Below are 12,062 nucleotides of genomic sequence, written 5' to 3'. Positions count from 1 at the left end.
TTTGTAGGTGAGAAAAATCGAGGTTCAAAGTCAACCAATTTGCCTAAAGACACCATACAGCTAGGAAGTGACATTACCTTGCCCCCAACCAGATTATCGATTCCAGAATTTAAACTCTGGAATTTCAGCTCTGTCTACTGCACTTTATATAGTGTGATAGCTATCTAGATGTAGATGTATGACAAAGACCATGGACAGAGAAAGAGCTATACAGATATACAAATATTGTATATGTATATGTATTTATACATAGTATATAAATTAAGCAACTTGCCCTGAAATTCCACAGCTAATTTAAGGAAAAGCTAGGATTAAAACCCTTTGGGATTCCTAGATTCATAAATTCCTTGAATGTTTAAAAATTAGCTTTTGTAACAGAATTAATTTGGTTGACATATCCAAGCATCATTTTAGAATTAACTCACAAACAAATGAGCATTACTGCTTTAGACTGCTTACTTGGTTTAGAAACACATAGAAACAAGTAACAACCTCAGGTTCTAGCATATTGCAAGATGATATTATCACTTATAAATGAATACATTGATATTAAGTCTAAGGAACTAATTTTCTGTAATAGTGACAAAATGCACATGGTCAGCTATCAACCTGTACCTGCTTAATGCGAGTAAAAATAATGACATATTGGGAGATCTTTCTCCCTAAGCTCCTCAGTATTCAAGATCTTTCAAATGCTGCTCCAACTCTTCTAGCCTTATCTGCCACTCCCTTCCCACACCCAGTCATGCCTCCACCCAGATGGACTTTGTACCCCGAGCTGTCCCGCAGCCAAGCTCTCACACCTGCTGCTCTCCCCGCCGGGCACAAGGCCTGGCCCGGAGAAAATGGACAATGGAGATTTGCTTAATGAGGTTAGATGGAGATGTTTCCTCATTTCTGCTTCTCACACCTTACCATCTAATTTCAACTTACTCATTTATTTAAATAGCATTGAGCTACACATCTAGCATGTGCCAGATACTGTGCTAAGAACCAGGGTACCAAGAAAAAGGGTACAGGGTCTACCTTCATGGAGCTAGGACCTAAAGTCTACTTCCTTCGTGAAATCTTCCTTGATTTCCCGCCAGAAGTCTCTTCCTCTCAAAGCCAATTCTGATCATATTTTTTAATCATTTATTTATCTGTTAGCATTACTGCCGCTATTAAATAAGATCCTTAAGGGTAGAGGCCTTATTTTTAAATTGTTATTTTTTTTAACTTCTCAGGGCTCTTCCTGCTATCCCTTGCATATATCAAGCCCTCATCAGATGTTGGATAAATTCTAAAACATTTGTGATTACCTAACATGGATAGCCTATTAATTTGTTAATAGGATATTAACAAATAATATCCTAAAGCTCTCACCTGTAAGAGCGTTCAGAATAAACATGATATATTAAAGGAAACTTATTCAAAATTCAAAGCTTTATTTTGAAGCAAAGTAATGCATTTTTATTGTTGATGAAAAGAGTTGTTGTCCCCTTAAATACACTAACAGACTTCTGCTCAGTAAATAACCTAGAACTGATTGAAATTGATCATCTCTTCTTGAACTGATTTTTTTTTTCTTTTTAACACTTTTAGTCTTCAAAAAAAACACAAGTTGAATGACAGAAGAGCAAATAAAAATGAAAGGAATGCCTTGCTTTGGTCAGATGCTCAGAGAGACTACGGTCTGAGATGTTTGAATGGAACCTAAGAAGTACAAGTAGAAATGTACTTATCCTTTATTTTCTCATTTACACTTAGCCTGCCCCTCACAGAAGGGTTTCCAGTGGGAAGAAGTCGTTGCTTTCCACTGCCTCATGTAGGGTGCCATGATTTATTTGAGGACAAATCTACCACACCATGAGGTTGTTAGAAGCATAGACCCAGGGGGTTAGGCTGGCCAGCTTGGGTCCTAACTCTTCCGCTGGCTGACTGGTGGCCCTGTCTACTCTCTGTAAAGTAGGGATCACAATAATAATACCTACCTTCGAGAGTCAAGAGATTTAGCAAGTTCATATTTGGAATGCTATTGGTCAAAAATTCACTTTGCCACCCATGTTTGCTTAGTCAAACTGTAAACATTGTCCAACAAGACATTTCTCTTCACAGTTCCCAACTTTTGGTGGCCTGCTAATGAAAATATTCTAGAAACAGCCTCCACAGCAACATCGTCACAGCCAAAGGAGGCAGCAAGGCAAAGCCCAAGGCAAACGAGACTAATGCTAAGATTAGGTCAAAAGAGGACTTTGGTCTCTCAAACCGTTCCCACCTACACTTCCTCCTTCCATGGACACAATACTATTCATGAATGGCACTCCCTGGCTCATGATGGTGCTGATGGGAAGCCATGCTTCATCACCGAAATTGCCCAAACCACCAAGCCAGACAACGTATCATAGGTTTCCTCACAAATGCTACTTGGAAAAGAATTGGAAGAGATTTCCAGAGGACTCTGTGCCATTTTATCTCAACTACCTGTCATAGTTGATCCAACCATCTGCATGGAATTTTTGCCATTTGTCAGGATTTCCCTCAGATACAAGGACTAAATTCAGAAAGTTTCTATGGCAATTAATTATCTGAGAGGCCGAGCATACCCTTTGCAACATAGATCAGAGGTGCTGAGGAAAAAAAAAAAAAAAAAGTTTTGAAAATGAGGCCTTGGTTCCAAAACTGTGGCTGCCCCTCACCCAGTGGACACCATCACCACCACCACTTGCTCAATAGTAGGCCAGAGTGTGTGCTTGCAGAGGGGAACCAGGGCTGCTGGGCTTACCCTGCAGGAGCGGTGCCTCATTTAATCCACCGCACAACGGAAGACATGGGAATCCCGCCACAGCCTGAATCTGCGTCCAGCCAGGATAATGGCAAAGGCAGCCAACATCGCCAGAAGACAATTTGCCGCATGCATCAATAAGACTTGGTGGTGAATTACATTGCTGATTTCTCAGAACAACTCTATGGAACAGATGCTATTACCATCTACCTCTTAAAGATAGAAAATCAAATAGTGAAGACCATAGAAATGAAGAGTCTTGCTCAAGGTCACACTGCCAGGCTAATTTTCACTCCCTTTGAAACACAAATATCTTGAAGATGAGACGCCAAGTATCATTTCATCCATTACAGATCTTTACAAAACTTTGAAAAGGTTTTTTTTTCCCCCACTCCCGCTTTGTAGCTGTTCTTTTTTTCCAGATGCTGACGTGACCCACCCCCACCCGCCTGGAGGAAAAGGCTGCCTTGGTCCGGGAAGTTCATTTCTACTGCAAACGTATTTCTGTGTCTCACTGTTTCTCATGTCTGCACTTCACCTTAGGGATCTTCCCTTTTTTTAATCAATCCAAATGCTATGGGTAGAATTGTGTCTCCCTCCCCCTGCCCCAAAGCAGATGCTGGAGTCCTAATTTCCAAGCACCTCAGAATATGACTTTGGAGTTTCTATAGAGGTAATGAAGTTAAAATAAGGTTGTTAGAGTGGGCCCTAACCGTTCACTGTGACTTACGTCCTTCTAGAAAGAGATTTGGAGACAGATTCATCCACAAAGAAAGAACACTGTAGGAATGTGCAGACAGCATCCACAAGCCAAGGAGAGAGGCCGAAGGAGATCCCTCCTTCACAGCTCTCAGAAGGAACCAACCTTCCCACTCCCTTGGTTTTGGACTTCTGGCCACCAGAACCGAGCTGACAAATGCCTACTGTTTCAGTCCTCCATTCTGCGGTATTGTGTGAAGGCAGCCCTAGCAAACGAAGACCCCGGGGAACTCTGGTTTTGCCTGCTCTGCCATCCCAGGGCAGAGGTGGCCTCACAGGAGGCTTTGCTCAGGCATTAGACAGCGAGGGGCCCTCCGTGTCCCAGCAGCCCACCCAAGCCTTCACCGATTCTCCCACCAGGCTCCAAGCTCCCAAGAGGCTTAACAGTATGAATTTTTTTTTTTTCCAGTTATATACTTAAGTCCTACTTAAGAAATTTAGAACACCAATTTGTGAGGTTAAATTCCATTTGTCAGGGCACACACAGGTAGCCCTGGAGCAGAGGAATAGCTTTGAGTTTTGGTAAAATTTGCCAGTCCACGGCTTTCTGATCAGCCTTGCACTGCTTTGTAGTCTCATATTTCTCTTTTTCTGTGTCGAAGATCTCACCCTCCTAGTGTCTAGGCTTCTGCAGCCGCTTCTTAAAGTAGGCATCAGTAAGATGTTTTGGGGTTCTCACAATGCTTAGGTGTTTTTTGTTTTTGGTTTTTTGGTTTTTTTTTTGAGACAGCCTCAGTCTGATGCCCAGGCTGGAGTGTAATGGTGCCATCTTGGCTCACTGCAACCTCCACCTCCCAGGTTCAAGTGATTCTCATGCCTCAGCCTCCCAAGTAGCTGGGATTACAGGTGTGCGCCACCACACCTGGCTAAATTTTGTATTTTTAGTGGAGACAGGGTTTCGCCATGTTGACCAGGCTGGTCTCGAACTCCTGGCTTCGAGTGATCCACACGCCTTGGCCTCCCAAAGTGCTGGGATCCACGTCCAGCCCTGATACCAATTTTTATGGAGGTGGTGAAGACAAATTTCTGATGTGTACTTTACAGAGGAATTCCACTGACGACCAGAGGTTTAGCCACAAGTAAGAAGCTACTGCCCAGCTGCTCCAGGAAAGCCACCCTCCTGCCTTGGTGGCGTCCAGGGAGGATGAGCACTGTGGTCCCGGGGGCCATGCTGGCTTTAAGTTTTCTCATACACTGACTGCAGAGTTTCTTGCCATGGCTGGACAGCTTTTGAAGCACATCTCCAGTGGGATAATATCGAGGCGTTTTGTGAAGCTTAACCACCCAGGCATCATCATTCTTGTCCCCAGCAACTGGTTTTGTAACAGTTGCAAGAATCTTCTTTTCACTCTTGGGCTTAGCAGCTAAGTACTTCCTCTTGTACATGGCCTTTCTGGAATACATAGCCAAATATACTGAGGCTATGAATTCCAGAACATCTGCCAAATCCTCCAATAAGGACAGGATTTGGGCTGCAGCAAGGCTTCCCCTTCTTGGGCTTTTTAGCCCTGAGGTTCTCCCCTTTTCACCTTGCAACTGGCAAAAGCCTTCTTAGCTTTAGGTTTTTTTCTCCTTAGCATCTGGCTTCTCAAGTCTTTCACCCACCAACTTGCAAGATGGGAATGTGATGTTTAGACACTCTTGTCATTTGCCCACTTATTTGAGTAAGGACAAGGAGTTTCTAGGTCCCAGATCTCCAAATTTACATGTCAACACATAGCATTGATTTTTGTCCCCTTCATGAAAAGCTGTGATAGACAAATCTTAGAGTCAGTCATCTCTTGTTATTTTTTTAAAATAAAGCATGAAGGGCTTTGAATTAAAATAATTCACTTAGCGCGAAGGCTGAGCCATGCAGGTCCAAAGGACAAAGAAGTTGCAGAAGGATAGAGCTACAGAATTGGTTTTCAAATATCCTAAGGTAGTGTGGGCAGGAAGGGATGTGACAGGAATTCATACCACCACCAGGACCCAACAGTGCCAAAGATCCTGGGAGCCATTTATTTTTCCTCCTCACTGTATTCTGCTAAGAGCAGCATAAAGTATAAGGCAAGCCCAGATAGATATAAAGATCAGATGAAAATCTCGCTCAAACCATTATTCATCGAGTAATGTTCAGATCTGTCACGCCCATCTTTTTGGTCAGACTCACAGATCTCTGGCACCAATTGCATCACTCAAAGTTTAGAGAACCACAGAAGCATCTGACCAATTTGCACTTTTGACAAATTAAGGACCCAATTAAAGTAGCTATTAATAAGCTAGAAACAAGCAGGCAAGTATAAATCTGGGCTTCTGCCTCACACTTCAAACATATTAGTCCATGTGGGGAGGAAATGGGCAGCTGGATGACTTGTTTTTAGAGAGGAGAGGAAGACAGGGAAGAAGGGATGAAAGGAGGGAGGGAGGAATGAACATACACACAAAAACATAAGCCAGATTTTCTGTCATTGAACTCTGTAATATAGATGTGCCCATCTGTCAGTATATGACAATCTGGATTTACACATATGCATAATTGGAGGTGGTTATTTGTTCTACCAATAGGTTCATGAGGAACATGGCTCACAGGAGGCTAGATGGTCCCCTGGATAACTTAAAATGGTTTAGATTGATATAATCAATTATAATACACATTACTAACATAATTATTCTTTTTAAAAATTGTCTCAGTTTTTCTTTAAAAAATTTTTACTTCAAGTTCTAAGATCTATGTGCAGAGCATGCAGGTTTCTTTCATAGGTACACATGTGCCATGGTGGTTTTCTGCACCTATCAACCCATTATCTAGGTTTTAAGCCCCACATGCATTAGGTATTTGTCCTAATGCTCTCCCTCCCCTTGCACACCAACCTGACAGGTCCCGGTGTGTGATCTTCCCCTGTGTCTACATGTTCTCATTGTTCAACTCCACCTTATGAGTGAGAGACCATGCAGTGTTTGGTTCTCTGTCCCTGTGTTAGTTTGCTGATAATGACGGTTTCCAGTTTCATTCATGTCCCTGTAAAGGACATGAACTCATTCTTTATGGCTGCATAGTATTCCATGATTATATGTGCCACATTTTCTTTATCCAGTCTATCATTGATGAGCTTTTGGGTTGGTTCCAAGTCTCTGCTATTGTAAATAGTGCTGCAACAAACATATGTGAGCATGTGTCTTTATAATAGAATGATTTATAATCCTTTGGTTATATATCCAGTAATGGAATTACTAGCATAATTATTCTTATTAAAGAAAAGGATGACTTCCAAGGAATATTTGAGAAAGGTGTCATGCTCATTCCTGGTTGGCTTTCATTCCCCCAGCATTCCCCCAAGACAGAGCAAGGGAAGGGTCAGCTGGGGAGAAAAGGCCTCTTCTCCGAGTCTCCCAGAACATCCCAGTGTTGAATGGAAGAGGGGCCCAGAGCAGTCATAGGAAAGGGAACCCACTGACATAGGGACAACAGTGACTATCCCGCTGGGACACTTCCCTGATGTCATAACCCATTTATGCCTGAGGTTGCAATGTTTTGAATTTTTGCAATCAGACCTTGGCAATGACCTTGAGCAATAGGATGTAAATAACTCCAACATGCTTAGCATTCCAATAATGGGACACTAGGCATAAATGGATTTTAAGCAGGTAGCCAGGAAGGACTTCATCATTGACTTCCCTGACATGTGCAGCTATAAATCCCAAAAACCCTGGAAAGGTGGCAGGGGGATACCCTCTTTCCCCCAGATCTAGCAGAACAATATCACAAGCATCTTCCCTGGACCAAAGAGGAAGACTGAAATGACTGTTTCTCATAAAAGGTGGCTTGACTATTTTTTTGACAAAGTGTTTATTTCTTCATGTAATACAAAGTTTATGGATAAGCATTTTGTCAAGATAATAAAGCAACACATCCTGGCCTTAGAAATTCAGTAGGAAGTAAATCTAAATTAGATTCCACCCCATAGGGTTTAGACACTGAAGGATTTAAAGAAAGAAACGAAAAAAAAAAACCTTCTCTAATACCAATTCATTTGCAAGATGGCCCGAGGCAGGAATTTTAATGACAAGAATGTGTAGTCATGCTTAAGTATGGCAGGTTCATGGGTCCAATTTCTGTAATTAAATCATAACTGACAACTGGGATGGGTAAGAGAAGAAGGGAAAATAAATGTAATCCTGCTTAATAAAAGGTACCAGACTATGATGAAATCTCATTCATGAATTGGTTTAAAAATCATTGAAACTTTAAAAAAATAGCAAATGCTCAAAACATTGCAAGCTTAGCTACGCACTTCAAGGAACTTCCTTGAACAACACAGTAATTGTACAATGTGGCCTGTTGTTACCCCACAGAGCAAGAAACTGAGCCTTGAGCGCTTGAGGAAGCGCTGTGAATGCAGCGGCCCAGCACCCAGCCACTCTGCCCGCCGGCCTCTCGGGGAGGAAGAGCTCATCTTTAGCTTAGATGTCAAGACAACAAATCTGCCATTTAGATTCTTTGTCCCTCACTTAAGAACAAGTCCTAATATTTTTAAGCAATAAGTGTATAGCCAAAAATGAATGACTTAGAAATATAAATGAGAAAATTCCATGTCAGTCTTACAGAATATTTGAAGAGAAATTTTCTTTGTACCACATAGACAGCAATCAAGTATAGCTTAGTTTGTTACATATTGCTTAAGTGAAAAAAAAAATTTCAATGTTAGTGTAATTCTCAGCCACTGGAGAAATATCAGCTTTTATTAAGTTAATATTTCTTGTACCTAAGTAAACATTCCTGTCTGTTCTCACAAGCAACAAATAAGTAGATATTCCTTAAAACTCAGCATGTCTTTCTTTGGATAATCACCGAGCAGTTACAGAACAACTGGCCCCATTCTACATCTGACACCAGGGATTTCTGACTCAATGCAATTTTATACGTCTCCACCCGTGAACCAGCTCCTGTGCAAGCACTGTTTGTCGGCCTCCAGAGCGGGGAGCAGGACAATGCCCAGCGTTCCTCCTCAGAGTCGTCTCTGTTAATGTGGAAGAGAAATGAGGGACACATCCTTCTAGAAATTGTTTTGGACAACAGAAATAATGCCATTTTAAAAAATCTACTTTTATGCAAGAGAGGAACTAATTCTGTGTTCAGGAAGTGGGATTAAAAAATAAAAGAATAACAAAACTATTGGTTTTGCTTTTAAATATATATATGTATGTATTTTAAAGCCCTTCTGATGATTCCCATATAAGTCTTTGGGTAAGGTGCAGGTGTGGCATGCTTTGAAACTCACCCAGACAGAGAGAGTAGAGGTAAATTTACTGCCAGGATATATTTTGCACCATCATCTGGCTTTTTTTTTTTTTTTGAGACAGGTTCTCACTCTGTCACCCAGGCTGGAGTGCAGTGGCTCACTGCAGCCTCAAACTCCTGGGCTTACAGGATCCTCTCACCTCAGCCTCCCCAGCAGCTAGGACTACAGGTAAGTGCCATCACTCCTGGCTAATTTTCAATTTCCCTGAACAGAAGGCAGAGTCTCCCAGGCTGGTCTTGAGCTCCAACACAAGTGATTCTCCCTCCTCAGCCTCTCAAATTACTGGAATTACAGAAATGAGCCACCACACCCAGCCATATTTTCCGTTTTGTATGAGAACAGAGAAGGTACCGGAAATGTAACCTTCACCTTGAACAGGGATGACTTTCTTCAGAGGTCATCTGGGTGAGTTTCAAAGGATGCCACACCTGCACCCCACCCAAAGACTTATATGGGAACCATTGGAGGGGCTTTAAAATGCTTCATACATATACATATATTTATGTATATGTAAATTTACATATGTGTGTGTATATATATATATATACATATGAAAGCAAAAACATTTTATCAATCTTATATTTTTGAATCCCACTTCCTGAACATAGAATTTGTTCCTTTCTTGCATAATTGTAAATGTTTTATGGCATTACTGATTTTTTTTCTTATTTTTCTTAAGAATGAGACAGCAACTTCTCAATTTGCCCTGAGTCACCTACTCGAACTTTTTCACGGAGCAGAGAGCTAACATTCACTGGATGTGTACCATGCACCAAGCAACATAGTAAGCTCTTTACCTACTTACCTAATTTACTTCTCAGTAACTACTTGGATAGGCAAGTCTCTGTTTTACAGAGAAAAAAAATTAAGGCTCAGAGAGTAACAGCCCTCTGTTCTGTGCCCACAGGCTGGAAAGTAATCAAACTGGCCTAACTTATCTGGCCAACCCTGAAGACTCATACAGCCCTATAACCCACTAGAAACCTCTTCGGTAAAGGGCTTGCTTTGTTTCCTAGTGAGAGCTGAATAGCATGCATCTTCGTTTCATCTAAACATGTGTTTTTCTTCTTCTTACAAATAATGCCTCATTTGCTATTTAAGTTTTTGAAGAAAAATAATGACAAGAAATTATTAATTTAGTGTCCTTCCGATCTGCTGCTTGGCATCCTCTACCACAAAGGGCATCTGTCACCATAAAGTCACCTGTCATCAAAAAAAGACCAAGATAGAGGTAAAGACTGGACCATTAAAGATACCAGTAAGCTATGTGTGACTTAACATAAAAACAAACACACATTTGCAGGTGGTACATCCACCACCACGGCCAAAAGCAGCCCAGGAAGCTGAGTAACATGCACATCAGCCTCTCCTCTCACATGTGTAGGCAGGTCTGCCTGCGTCTGTCTTCAATTCTTACTCCAGTACTGTTACAAAAAGGCTTCTTTTCTTCTCTGCACTTCCCCTCCTTTGCTGTGTCCCAGACAATTCTAAGAATCCCAAATTGAATCTCATTCTCTGAGAAGTAGAATGCTGAGAGATGACACGCTTTGTGAGAATGCGATTCCAACCCCAATTTCTAGAATACAAGAGACCCAGCGCATCTTAAGACCAGGCACTTTTATACGCTCATCACAAAGAATGGGTGGGATACTTGTTTAAACACCAGAGAACCCAATCTGCCCTTTAATTCCACTGCCAAGCTTGATTTCACTCCAGCCACTTTATCAAATGAATTTATAAAATAGAGCCCAACGAAAAGAAATTACAAAAAAAAAAAAATTACACTCCACAAGCAAAACTTGTCACACCAGCAACAAATTTCCCTTCTCTGCTTGCTACGTAGCCCACCTCAAGGAAAACATTTGTCAAGTGGCTTTTTAAGTTCCCTCCCTCCATCTACTTTGTCCTTCTGAAAGAAATATGTTACTGACACAGGTAAGACATGTCATCCCTTACCTTTCTGTAAGTAACAAAATGGTGGTTAAAAGTCCTTGTCTCCCATTCAGTGGTTGAGACTCTTGCTGCGACTTGAGTATCTCTCCAGGGAACACTCCCTCTGCCCTGCTTTGCCTCCCAGCCTCTCCCTTCAGCTTCAGTCAAACATTAACCATGAACATTTTTTATTGATCTTCAGGAACCACTGGGGTATCATAAAAAGTGTCATTACATTTACCCTAGGAAAGAAATGGCTTTGTACCAAAAGAAGTGTAATTTACATCTAATCCATCTCAAAACAAACATCTACATTTTTCAATGTAGCCAAGTCAATGAAAAGACAAGAAGTTCCAGTGGAAAAGCTTTTTGTGGGTTCAACTATCTCCATGACATCAAAGACTTTTGTTCATATTTTGCTCCCCCAGCACTTGGCACAGGAGACTTGATCAGCAAATATTTGTGTAGATTCCATCTCGAACACCAAAGAAAGAGCAGGGGCACCATTTCTGAGCAATGACACAGTTCATTGATAACCAGCCACAAGAGACATCGTAAATGATTCAGAAGACATGAGGGAAGGTGAGATCTAGCTGTGCGTGCTTCTGAAATCCAAGGGTCCCTTCCAAAGTCTACAAGAAACAACTGATAGCAAATTTTTACCCAAACCCAAACCAAGTCCTTTTCCCCCCACAATTCAGGGAACAGAAGTACCTAGGAACAAGTAATTTTTCCCTAATCAAAATGAAGTTTTTGATTAACCAATAAAAGACAATACCCTCAGATATCTCAAATCAAGGCTTCTTTTAGACCGATTCCTGATTTCCACACCTCGGTCACTCTGGGAATCCACACTGAAGGTGAGCATCCACATCATGTTCGCGTCCAGTGTGTCACACTTGGCCCTGTTTCTGTGGACCTTCTCATGCTCATTTCTGGGCTTCTCCTGAGCTGGGGTTGTGATTTCCATTCCTTTCCAGGTGTGCACCTGGCAGAGGGAAAGCACAGGAGCCCAGCCTACTCTGTAGAAGGGCTCCCTCCTTTCCAGATTTCATGAGAAGGCTTCATGAGTGCTCTAAGCCACTGCGGGAATAAACCTCATTTATTCCGGGACACTGCAAGTGACACCATCCAGTTGCATGCCGGCAGTTAGCATCCTTGCTGGACTGGTGGGTTCTGCAAGGTCCCTTCTTCCTTTGTTCCATGGCCAGCACCACTCATTTCGGAGAATGAGGTTATCCAGGCTAAGCACTTCTCACGTTCTTCACACCTCTGCCCTCCCATTAGCTGAATAAAGTGTGCTTGTTCTACAAAGTCAAATCGCT

General features: G+C 41.8%; 1 protein-coding gene and 1 pseudogene across 1 annotated transcript in view; both read right to left on the bottom strand.

Moving 5' to 3' along the window:
* CDH17 (cadherin 17) overlaps window positions 1-10,872 on the bottom strand; it is a 78,009-nt gene extending 67,137 nt beyond the window's left edge. Inside the window, exon 1 of the mRNA XM_032249101.1 lies at window positions 10,762-10,872. The gene's annotated coding sequence lies outside the window, so the exon portion shown is untranslated. The remainder of the gene's footprint in view (window positions 1-10,761) is intronic.
* Window positions 3,996-11,614, bottom strand: LOC116529825 (annotated as a pseudogene).
* Between the last annotated feature and the right edge of the window lie 448 nt (window positions 11,615-12,062).

Source organism: Sapajus apella, unplaced genomic scaffold (genome assembly GCF_009761245.1).
Source record: "Sapajus apella isolate SASKATOON/1434 unplaced genomic scaffold, GSC_monkey_1.0 scaffold3, whole genome shotgun sequence".
Classification (NCBI taxonomy): Eukaryota; Metazoa; Chordata; class Mammalia; order Primates; family Cebidae; genus Sapajus; species Sapajus apella.
This window is presented reverse-complemented; position numbering and strand designations above follow the sequence as displayed.